At 44.8% G+C, this 10,579-nt stretch overlaps 1 long non-coding RNA gene across 1 annotated transcript; it reads left to right on the top strand.

Moving 5' to 3' along the window:
- The first annotated feature begins 754 nt into the window (after positions 1 to 754).
- On the top strand, positions 755 to 1,706 carry LOC135373227 (uncharacterized). The gene is made up of 3 exons (XR_010416365.1): positions 755 to 819; positions 1,235 to 1,314; positions 1,573 to 1,706. It is a non-coding gene; the product is annotated as an uncharacterized LOC135373227 (long non-coding RNA).
- The last annotated feature ends 8,873 nt before the right edge of the window (positions 1,707 to 10,579 follow it).

Here is a 10,579-nt window from a genome sequence, read left to right on the forward strand (position 1 = left end):
CTTTATCGTGAGTACTATGCTTAAGTGCTTTTCCCTTGTGCACCATTTAGAAATATTACTTCTACTAGAACCTCATCTCTTTGTTCCGCGTCAGGTTCGTGGCACCTGTAAGTGCATGCCGTTTTACGAGTAACATGCACGAGTAGCTAGTTAACGTTACCAGCAACTTGTTTCATTCTCGAGTTTTTGTCTTTGTATTTCTTCGTTCATCCTCGTGTTTTAGATCCTTCACACCACGGGTGTTCTCGAACTAGCGTAGAACTAAGAGCTTCGCCGGCTTTCGGGGGCAATGAGTAGTACTCATTGCCCCCGAAAGCCGGCGAATCTCTTAGTTGATATGTCCAACTACTCCACAACAGAAATGTTGAGAGATTTGCGTGCTTTTTGGGGCCACGACTGCTCAAATTAACTGCACACTCTAATTACATGTTGCAATTGAATGCATATTTACTTGTGCCTTTTCAACTTTACAGAAACCTTAAGGTGCTTGGGCTCAAAGAAAAATGTCGATCCATCGTGTGCTATTAAGAACATCTCACATACTTTGTTGAATGATTCAAGATGACCACAAGGTAGTCGAGCAAGGGACCCATCAGCCATAAAATATTATCTATTCCATGTAACTCTGTAGTTCCTCTACTGCTTTTGTTTAATTACATTATAGTTACGCTACATGTACATTAGAATATATGCAATGTTTGATTACAAATAAAATGTAATTTTGCATTGCAGTTCTTTGGATCTGTCGTTGCTGGGAACAGCAATCCTGCGAAGTGGCACTGGTTGCCTACCAGCTAGCCTCTGTCAGAGCAGGCCACTGTAAGTCAAACCACTTCAACTGGTCCCAGTTCAACAATTAGGTTTGCAACCAGCTCCAGTCGAGACTGCGACCGGTTAGAAACCAGTTCAGATTGGGACTGGCCAGAAACAAGTTGGGCCAACTGGTTTCTGGCTGGTCCTAGTCACAACTGGTACCAGTTGGCCCAACTGATTTCTGGTCCCAGTCTCAGCTGGGACCAGTTGCAACTGGGACTGGGTGAACTGTGTTATCGAACAGAGACCAGTTGTCCCAACTGGTACCAGTTGAGCTGGAACCGGTTGCACCGGTCCCTGTCCGATAACACAGTTCAACTGGTACCAGTGAAAAAAAATTTTGCCTGAGGTACTCCCAGAAGACACATACTTTTGCCTTATTGTACGCGAAAAGGGAAATGATCCTGTGTACTATTTCCAGTCACCGTTACTTGAAGCTGCTGCCGGCTAAAAGAAGCTGAGCAAGCTCCGTGCGCATATGCCCACTGATATAACCTGGAGGTAAATTATCTCGCTGATGTGTTAGATTTACTTCTTTGCATACTTCAGTGCTCCAAGATACTGAATGCTAAACCGCTCTGCTGTAAATTTTGTATTCTAGGTGAAAAGATCTAAGAACATGCGTATATGACATATCATGTGCTTCATATGCGTATGACTTGTCAATGTGGTGTTACTTGAACGATGTCATGATTGTTGAACATGTTTAACGTGTTCTTGACCCTGCATAATTTGTTTGGTTCCAATCTGTTCCAGCAGAGATGGTCACTTCTGGGCACACCATCCTTCCTGACCAAGTTGTGTGGAAAGGCATCCAAGACACCCTTGGCCTTGGATCACTTTCTGGAAGAAGATCCAGGAGGGGGCATCTCTTTTGCATGGTTTCTCATGACACTGAGTGAGTATTTCCGTTTTTATCATCAATCAGCATTGCATCACTTTATCATTTCAATCCTTCACTCTGCAGGAGCACATTTGAACTAGAAACTGATATTATTCCGGCTTATTTCATTTAGCCGTTTGTACTGCTGTTCTTTAGTGACTGTAACCCATGCTTGTTGTGTTCGTAACTTAAATGCCACACCAATGTCTCGAAAGGTAGAACATAAGGAGCTGGTGTCCCTTATAACTTCACATGGAATTAGGGTATTTTGTTGGGTTGGCAGGCTGCTTGTCCACCCTTGAACATTAGCATTCCTTTGCAATTGAAATTGTGCCTTCTTACCCACTTAGAATTTGCGGCAATAAGTGCATAGCATGGCGGATAATGTTCGGTGTCCCTCTCCTTATTTTTTGTCGGAAACAAAGTCGTTGAGTAAAGCTACTGGTGGCTGGCTAGTACGTGTAGCTCCATATCTTAATATATTGAAAGCTGGGTGACCACACCGGATCAGACAGGGTGGTCCGGTGGACCTCTTCATTTTTTTTCTTTCAAACATATTTTAAAGCCTTGTTCCTAGGAGGTATATTGGTGCTGAAAGTAGTTGAAAATAATTGGTGGTTATTTTTAATGTACTATCATTCAGATGTGGGCATTTCGACCATTGCGCTTTCTATGCAGTTTGACGCCAAGTATCTTCATAACTATTTGACATATTTAGCTGAATTTGTTATCCGTGTATTGCCTGGGATGGGTAGCACTGCATACGAAGTTCTGCAGATTGTAAGAAGGTGCATCTTTGATGAGCAAAAAATCGCAAAGTTGCTTCATTTGTAAAATATGGTACGTTTTGGGAACCTCATAACTCGTCCCCTGTTTGTGATACCGGAAAATTATCCACTGGGTCCATCATTGCGTTCGTCTCGAAATGCCCTTTCCTCGCATAACGAGTACATTGCATTGTGAATTATGGCAACGGCCCCAACAGTCCTTTTATGAAGGGTGTCTACGAGAAATGCGTAAATTCGACAGCGTGTATCCCATATATTCCCACTTGTGACATCGTTCATTTGACTCACAAACATTCTCCGAGAAGACTCAAAACAGCACACGCAAAAATTTGCTTCAGGGATGGTCGAAGTTACGTTCGTAACTCAATGTCATTCGCAACGTAATTTCACCGACGTCTGAAGCAATTTTTGTTATGTGCTGTTTTGAGTCGTCATGGAGAACGTTTGTGAGTTTACGAGTGGGAATATATGTGCGATGTCGAGTATACGCATTTTCCGTAGATACCATTCACAAAAAGACCGTTGGGGTGCAATTCGCGATATGATGTAATCGCTATGCGGAGAAAGGTCATTTCGAAACAAACAAAATGATGCAGATCATTTTCAAGCATCACAAGGGGGGGCCGAGTTGTGAGGTTATCAAAACGTATCATATTTTACAAATGAGGCAACTTTGCGATTTTTTATCTCCTCAGAGGCAAACCTTAGGATTCTCAGAGCATAGGACGCAGTGCTACCCACCTGACACAACACTTGAAAACAAATTTAGCTTAATATGTCAAATAGATATGAAGATATGTGGCGTTGAACTGCGTACGAAGTGCAATAGTCGAAATGTCCACATCTGAATGACGATTCATTAAAAAATAACCACCAATTATTTTCAACTACTTTCAGCGCCAGTATGCTTCCTAGGGACGAGGCTTTAATATATGTTTGAAAGAAAAAATTGGAGAGGTTGACCAGACCACCCTGCCTGATCCTGCGTGAAATCACCCAGCTTCTGTTTCTCCCTAGCAGTAAGAAAGTGTGGTGCCCTTTGTACGCTGGTGCACCGTGATGCTGTGCCCTGCTCTCCATAGTATTTATTCATCCAGAATGCAAAAGCATTACAAAGTTGTTTCTTTGTTATGACTATAGTCTAAAAACTGAGTTGTACAGAAAGCCCATTTCGATCACAAAATATTATACTGGTGCGACACAATTGCAGTATGCTGTTTTAAAATGATTAGTGGGTAAGATGGACGCGAGGCAAACGGGGAGGTAGCTCTAATCATGATTTGTGTGCGGAAGAAAGAAATCAGTGTTAGATTCAACATGGAAATTGTGTGCTTTCTCTCCCTTTTTTTTTCGGTGATGAGTAGTACAGGTGCGGGACGTGCATGTGTCAGTATGAAGGACATTAGGGCGCAGCGAATTTATGTGGTACATATTTTATAACACAAGCATGCAAGTCTCTGGTACATGGTGAGATTAGTGCAGCGATTTTCCATAAACTAACCATCTCATTCCTGCATACATCACCCGTGTCACTAGTCATCAAAAGTAAAAATTTGTACTTGCTTCACTGATGGTGTTGCTGATTCTTTCATTTAAGACGTATTTTGTGATTGAAACTACCTGTTGAATTGCTTGGCATGTATTTCCTGGAATAATCTCAGTGACATTTGTGATTACACGAGTGAAGCGTGCTTATTTCATAACCAAACATATTCTTCGTTTCAACAATTTTAGGCTACATCTATAATGACAAACACTGTAAGATCATTGCGTCTTCACACAGTCACTCCACATGAAATCATCAATATCTAACAATATTTAAATCGATATATGTACTATCCCAGTATGAGTGAAGGTCTTTATGAACAGTATAAGACCTTAAGGTATTTCTTCGCTTGTATTGGAAAGTACTCAGCCAGCACCATGAAGGTGCCTGTACTAGTGCCACCATACTGAATATGTAATGTGCAGAGGTGTGTGCATCTGGACCTGCATTCGAATGGTAGAAACTGTCGTACTACATATCCTGCATTTTCTTTCTTACAGGGGTATACTGTGGATCAGCCCTGCAGGGGCAGCAAGCTGAAGAACAAAGCCAGAACCTATGAAGAAGTTCTGGAGATTATGTCGAAAACAGCACAAGTGTAAGGGAACGTTTTACTTCGTAACCAGATACACTTAATATACTTTGCAACTCTAAGATGTTTTTTTGATCGCTGCAGATTCAACAGATGTCAGATTTTTCACCATTTCTCTGTATGTACAATAAATGATCAGTCCTGTACTCTATGACTTGTGTCACACATTACTGCATGACTTGCAATTCTATTAAAGGAAGACGAACACAATTACACATCCTTCGGTGCTGTTCCCAAATTTGTGGGAATTAATGCACTCCACACTTCAAACAAAAGCCGACTCTCTCAGGTGGCCGTGAAAATTACGGGAAAGAGCCGGCAACATAGCTGCCATTAAAATCCCTGTAAATTTTACGGCTGCATTTTTTGTAAGGCACCGTAAGTTTCACGGGAAAAAAACAGCATTCTGGTTACATCAAAATTACTGTAAATTTAACGGCAGTACTTCTTCCGAAGTGGCCATAATTTTAACGGGAAAAGTCCGGCAACATAGCTGCCATTAAAATATACGTAAATTTTACGGTAGTTTTTTTACAGTGCGGGGAAAGGTTCATCAGAGTACACCGGCGCAGCGAGCAGGAACAACTTTATGAACAGGGAAAAAGGGTTCGCGAGAAGAGCGGAAACCCTTCTAGATAGCCAGGAAAATCGTCGTCCCACGTGTAGCCAGGGAAAGGTTCATGAGAGTACAACGGCGCAGCGAGCAGGAACAACTGTATAAACAGGAAAAAAAGGGTAGGCATGTCGTTCGATGAGCGTCTGCCGTGACCGTTGACGTGCGTGGGAGCTTCGTACCTTTTAGTAGTGGTTCCACCGGATGTAGCTGGTGATGGTAGTTCCGTTGTAAACCAGTACACCGTCGAGAAGAGGGGAAACCCTTCTAGATAGTCAGGAAAATCGTCGTCCCACGTGTAGCCGGGGAAAGGTTCATCAGAGTACACTAGCGCAGCGAGCAGGAACAACTGTATAAACAGGGAAAATGGGTTAGGCATGTCGTTCGATGAGTGTCTGCCGTGCCCGTTGACTTGCGTGGGAGCTTCGTCGCTTTTAGTAGTGGTTCCACCGGATGTAGCTGGTGATGTAGTTCCGTTGTAGACCAGTTCACCGTCGAGAAGAGGGGAAACCCTTCTAGAGAGCCAGGAAAATTGTCGTCCCACGTGTAGCCAGGGAAAGGTTCATCAGAGTACAACGGCGCAGCGAGCAGGAACAACTGTATAAACAGGAAAAAGGGGTAGGCATGTCGTTCGATGAGCGTCTGCCGTGGCCGTTGACGTGCGTGGGAGCTTCGTCCCTTTTAGTAGTGGTTCCACCGGATGTAGCTGGTGACGGTAGTTCCGTTGTAAACCGGTCCACCGTCGAGAAGAGGGGAAACCCTTCTAGATAGTCAGGAAAATCGTCGTCCCACGTGTAGCCGGGGAAAGGTTCATCAGAGTACACCGGCGCAGCGAGCAGGAAGAACTGTATAAACAGGGAAAATGGGTTAGGCATGTCGTTCGATGAGTGTCTGCCGTGCCCGTTGACTTGCGTGGGAGCTTCGTCGCTTTTAGTAGTGGTTCCACCGGATGTAGCTGGTGATGTAGTTCCGTTGTAGACCAGTTCACCGTCGAGAAGAGGGGAAACCCTTCTAGAGAGCCAGGAAAATTGTCGTCCCACGTGTAGCCAGGGAAAGGTTCATCAGAGTACAACGGCGCAGCGAGCAGGAACAACTGTATAAACAGGAAAAAAGGGGTAGGCATGTCGTTCGATGAGCGTCTGCCGTGGCCGTTGACGTGCGTGAGAGCTTCGTCCCTTTTATTTGATCCCGGAAAAAGTGATATATATATATATATTTAAAAAAAATACGTTCACGTTTAGCTGGGACACCCTGTATGAAAGATGAGTCAGTAACTGACACATAGTGGCTTTTCCTTTTGTTTCTATGTGGTGGTATTTGCAGAGCATGAATGACTTGTCAAGATAATATTACGCGACTTACCTCCATCTGCTGTCTTGTCCTGCCTCTGCAATATCCAGTTGCAGATAAACTTTGCACAGCATCCCGGTCGAGATATCTTCGGCTTCGTGTGAAAACTCCGAATTTCTCTTCAAGTTGCGCGTTGCGTCCGTAACATTCATGCGTGAAGTGAACGAAGCAAATCGCTGCTTTCGAAGGTGGCACCCTGTCGGAGCTGTAACCGATTATATCCTTTCGTCGTTGGAGAACTTGTGGCTTGAAACATTGGAACTGCACGCTGAATTGTTCTTGCAGTATGGGGTGACGCACTCACGCATTTTCGACACGAAGCACAGAATACGAAACGCATCAGGAAGTCTGTACTGGCCTAGGAAATGCTTTGACGAAGGAAGTAAAGCTCACATTCCTCGTGGGTTCAATGAAGACACAGGCATATGATTGCTCAATAATAGCGAACTGTTATATCACTGCCTCAATCTGCGCAGCAGACAGCGCGGCCGGCCGTATCGGCGGAAGAAATCAAGGCCAAAGCCCTGCCAAGCCGAAACATCCTCGACCATGAGTGTGTCCTCGACACAGGGTTTGTGGGCCGCAAGACGAGGGTTGTCAATCGGGATCCCGACCAATTTTTGACGTCCCGAAGTCCCGGGATTTCTTCCGAAACATCCCGGGATTTCGTGAGAACAAATAAGACAGGAAAATCAAACACCTATAGGTCATCAGGCACAGACTCACTGGGTAGTTTCATTTTAAATCGAACAACGTGTGAAAGTCGTATTTTTTAATTCGCCTAGAAAAAATATATGTTAGACGACAGCTCCAACGACGCAAATCGCGCCACGTGCGACGCCCGTGCGTGGAGTAGTTTCCGCGTGGGAGAGGAGTAAAGTCTGAAGCTGCTTGAGCGCGCTTTCTTCTGGACCTACTTTGACGGGATCTAGCACCGCTGATTTTTTGCCTAGGAACTGGAGTTTTTTTGTGATTGTAGGCTGTACCATAGACACTGTCGACAGCCACCCACAGAATTCTGAGGGCCACAGCTTTTCTCTTAAAAAATGCCGAACTTGGCGTAAACGTTCAAAAAGGCCAAATTTTGTTATCAATTTTCTTCATGACGGAACGTCTGAGGATATCGAGCTTAGTGCAATTCGATAAGACGTTGAAACAACTTTCGTGCTGTATAAAGTTCATTTTTCTCAGTCCAGTGCTTCCTGTGTTATTAGCTTGAGAATCGCACATGGTAGGCGAAAATTGCCAATGTTGCATCTCAATTTTCTCAAAAATGCCATCTTCGATTTCCTTCATTATTTTTGAAAAGGTGGCGTCATGTCTCTACTTTAGACTCCAAGTGAGACAATCTTTTATTTTTACCTGAGAGACGCGCAGTGATTTTTTTCGTCAGGCATGGTCCACGAGACTGCAGCCTTGCGCGCCCCATCCACGGGCACGCGACCTTCAACCTCTTCTTTGCTACAGGTCTCCCGCTGACGGAGTAATCAATGACCGCACTTCGTGAGCTTGTTGTAGTATCCCCAGAGCGTTACTTTACGTTTACCCAATGGTCTCCCAGTTCCGTCAAGCTCATTCAAACAGAGGGAGAGTACATGAGTTGCCTGTGCACCCTTGACGAGAAGCCCCAGTCCGCGAACATACCGACAAAGTAGTGAGAAGAAACGAAGCGCTTCGTAAAGATCTTTATCCAGTGGCAACATAGTAGCTTTTGTTTCAGGTTGCCGCCAGTCCCCCAGGCAGTGTGAAATTCACATCCTTTTCATTGGTAAAAAAAGTTGTGGAAGTTTCGAAAAACGTAAAATGTGCCCATTGCGAGACCCCTGCAGATGATGGCTGCCACCATTGGATTAGTATCATCCGAAAGCTTTACAGGACCTTTCACATGATATAAACTGACTGGGTTCTAGCGCATTTTTCGTCCGGCTAGTATCGCAAAACCATGAGTGGTACGCGAAAATTTTGCATGTTCGATCTTAATTATTTCTAAAACGCCAGAATATTTTTACGATTTATTCCACAGGGGCAGAATTATGCCTGTACTTTGCGCTGCTGGTAAGGTAGGTACCTTTTCTCTTTTTGACTGAGACGCTGGGCTACCTTTCCGTGGAGCGATTTTTCCATGCACAGGCGCTCCTCGTATGTTTACGAGCGCGCTTTGCTTCGTAGTCTTTGCTTTGTAATTTCTTGCCCAGATATTGCATTCTGTACTTATTTTGCACTTATGGTACGTATGTTTCCTTTGGAGACGCAGGGCAATACTTTCGTGGGCGCCTTGAACTTGCTATTACGCACTTTCATGGGAGTCGCACGCACGACGTGTGCGAATGCACGTGCGCATATTCACTATTCTCCCGCACATGTGCTTGAGGAAATGCACATACGCACGCTATGAGGCTGTCGTGCGAGTTAATATTAGGGAGGCAGAACTACGGCCACAGGGGACAGAAAGTTACAACACGTGAGAATACAAATTTGTGGCCGCCTGGTTGCAGCCGTTTCTTAGCTTGGGCGTGATAGTTCCGAAGCTGTGCATGCTACCTTTAATTAGTTTTATGCCCCGTAGCGTTATTTCGGAACCACGACGAGTACTATATACAAAGCCCGTAAGACCACTGTGATGACAGTATGTTGCTGCTCACAAGTATAACACGTTCGCCCTCCACGAGCTGTGTCAGTGCCACCGTGGGAATAAAAATTTCCGACAGAACAATGCACAACTAAAATCTCTCGTTTCCGGTAGCCGTAGGTACATTAAAACCCTCGGTGTGGTCTTCAGTAATCCTTTTGGCATCCGTGCGCTTGAACCCAGTCACTTTATACCTTGTGAAAGGTCATATCTAAACCTATCGGATGATGCTAATCCAATGGTTGCATCCATCACCTGCAGGGGTCTCGCAATGGACACATTTTACGTTTTGCGAAACTTCCACAACGGTCTTTAACCAATGAAACGGATGTGACTTTCACACTGCTTGGGGGACTGGTGGCAACCTGAAATAAAAGCTACGATGTTACCACTGGATAAAGATCTTTACGAAGCGCTTCGTTTCTTCTCGCTACTTTGTCGGTATGTTCGAGGACTGGAGCTTCTCGTCAAGGGCGCACAGGCAACTCATGCGTGCTCTCCCACGGTTTGAATGAGCCTGACGGAACTGGGAGACCTCTGAGATGCTCTGGGGACACTACAACAAGCTCACGCACTGTGGCCATTCATTTCTCCGTCAGCGGGAGACCTGTAGCAAAGAAGAGGTTGAAGGTCGCGTGCTCGTAGGTGGGGCGCGCAAGGCCGCAGCCTCGTGGACCCAGCCTGACAAAAAAAAAAATCGCGGCGCGTCTCTTGGGTAAAAATAAAAGATTGTCTCACATGGCGTGTAAAGTAGAGGCATGACGCCACCTTTTAAAAAATAATCAAAGAAATCGAAGATGGCATTTTTGAGAAAATTGAGATGCAACATTGGCAATTTTCGCCTACCATGTGCGATTCTCAAGCTAATAACACAGAAAGCACTGGACTGAGAAAAATTACCTTTATACAGCACGAAAGGTCTTTCAACGTCCTATCGAATGGCACTAAGCTCGATGTCCTCAGACGTTCCGTGATGAAGCAAATTGGTAACAAAGTTTGGTCTTTTTGAACGTTTACGCCAAGTTTGACATTTTTTAACAGGAAATCTGTGGCCGTCAGAGTTCTGCGGGTGGCTGTCAACAGTGTCTATGGTGCAGCCTATAATCACCAAAAACCTCGAGTTCCTAGGCATAAAATCAGCGGTGCTAGATCCCGTCAAAGTCGGTCCAGAAGAAAGCGCGCTCAAGCAGCCTCAGACTTTCCTCCTCTTCCTCGCGGAAACTACCCCACGCACGAGCGTCGCACGTGGTGCGATTTGCTTCGTTTGAGCTGTCCTCTAACATATATTTCTTCTGGGGGAATTAAAAAATACGACTTTCATCCGTTGTTCGATTTAAAATGAAACTACCCTCCTTCGTGAGGAAA

Source organism: Ornithodoros turicata, chromosome 1 (genome assembly GCF_037126465.1).
Source record: "Ornithodoros turicata isolate Travis chromosome 1, ASM3712646v1, whole genome shotgun sequence".
In the NCBI taxonomy this organism is placed as follows: Eukaryota; Metazoa; Arthropoda; class Arachnida; order Ixodida; family Argasidae; genus Ornithodoros; species Ornithodoros turicata.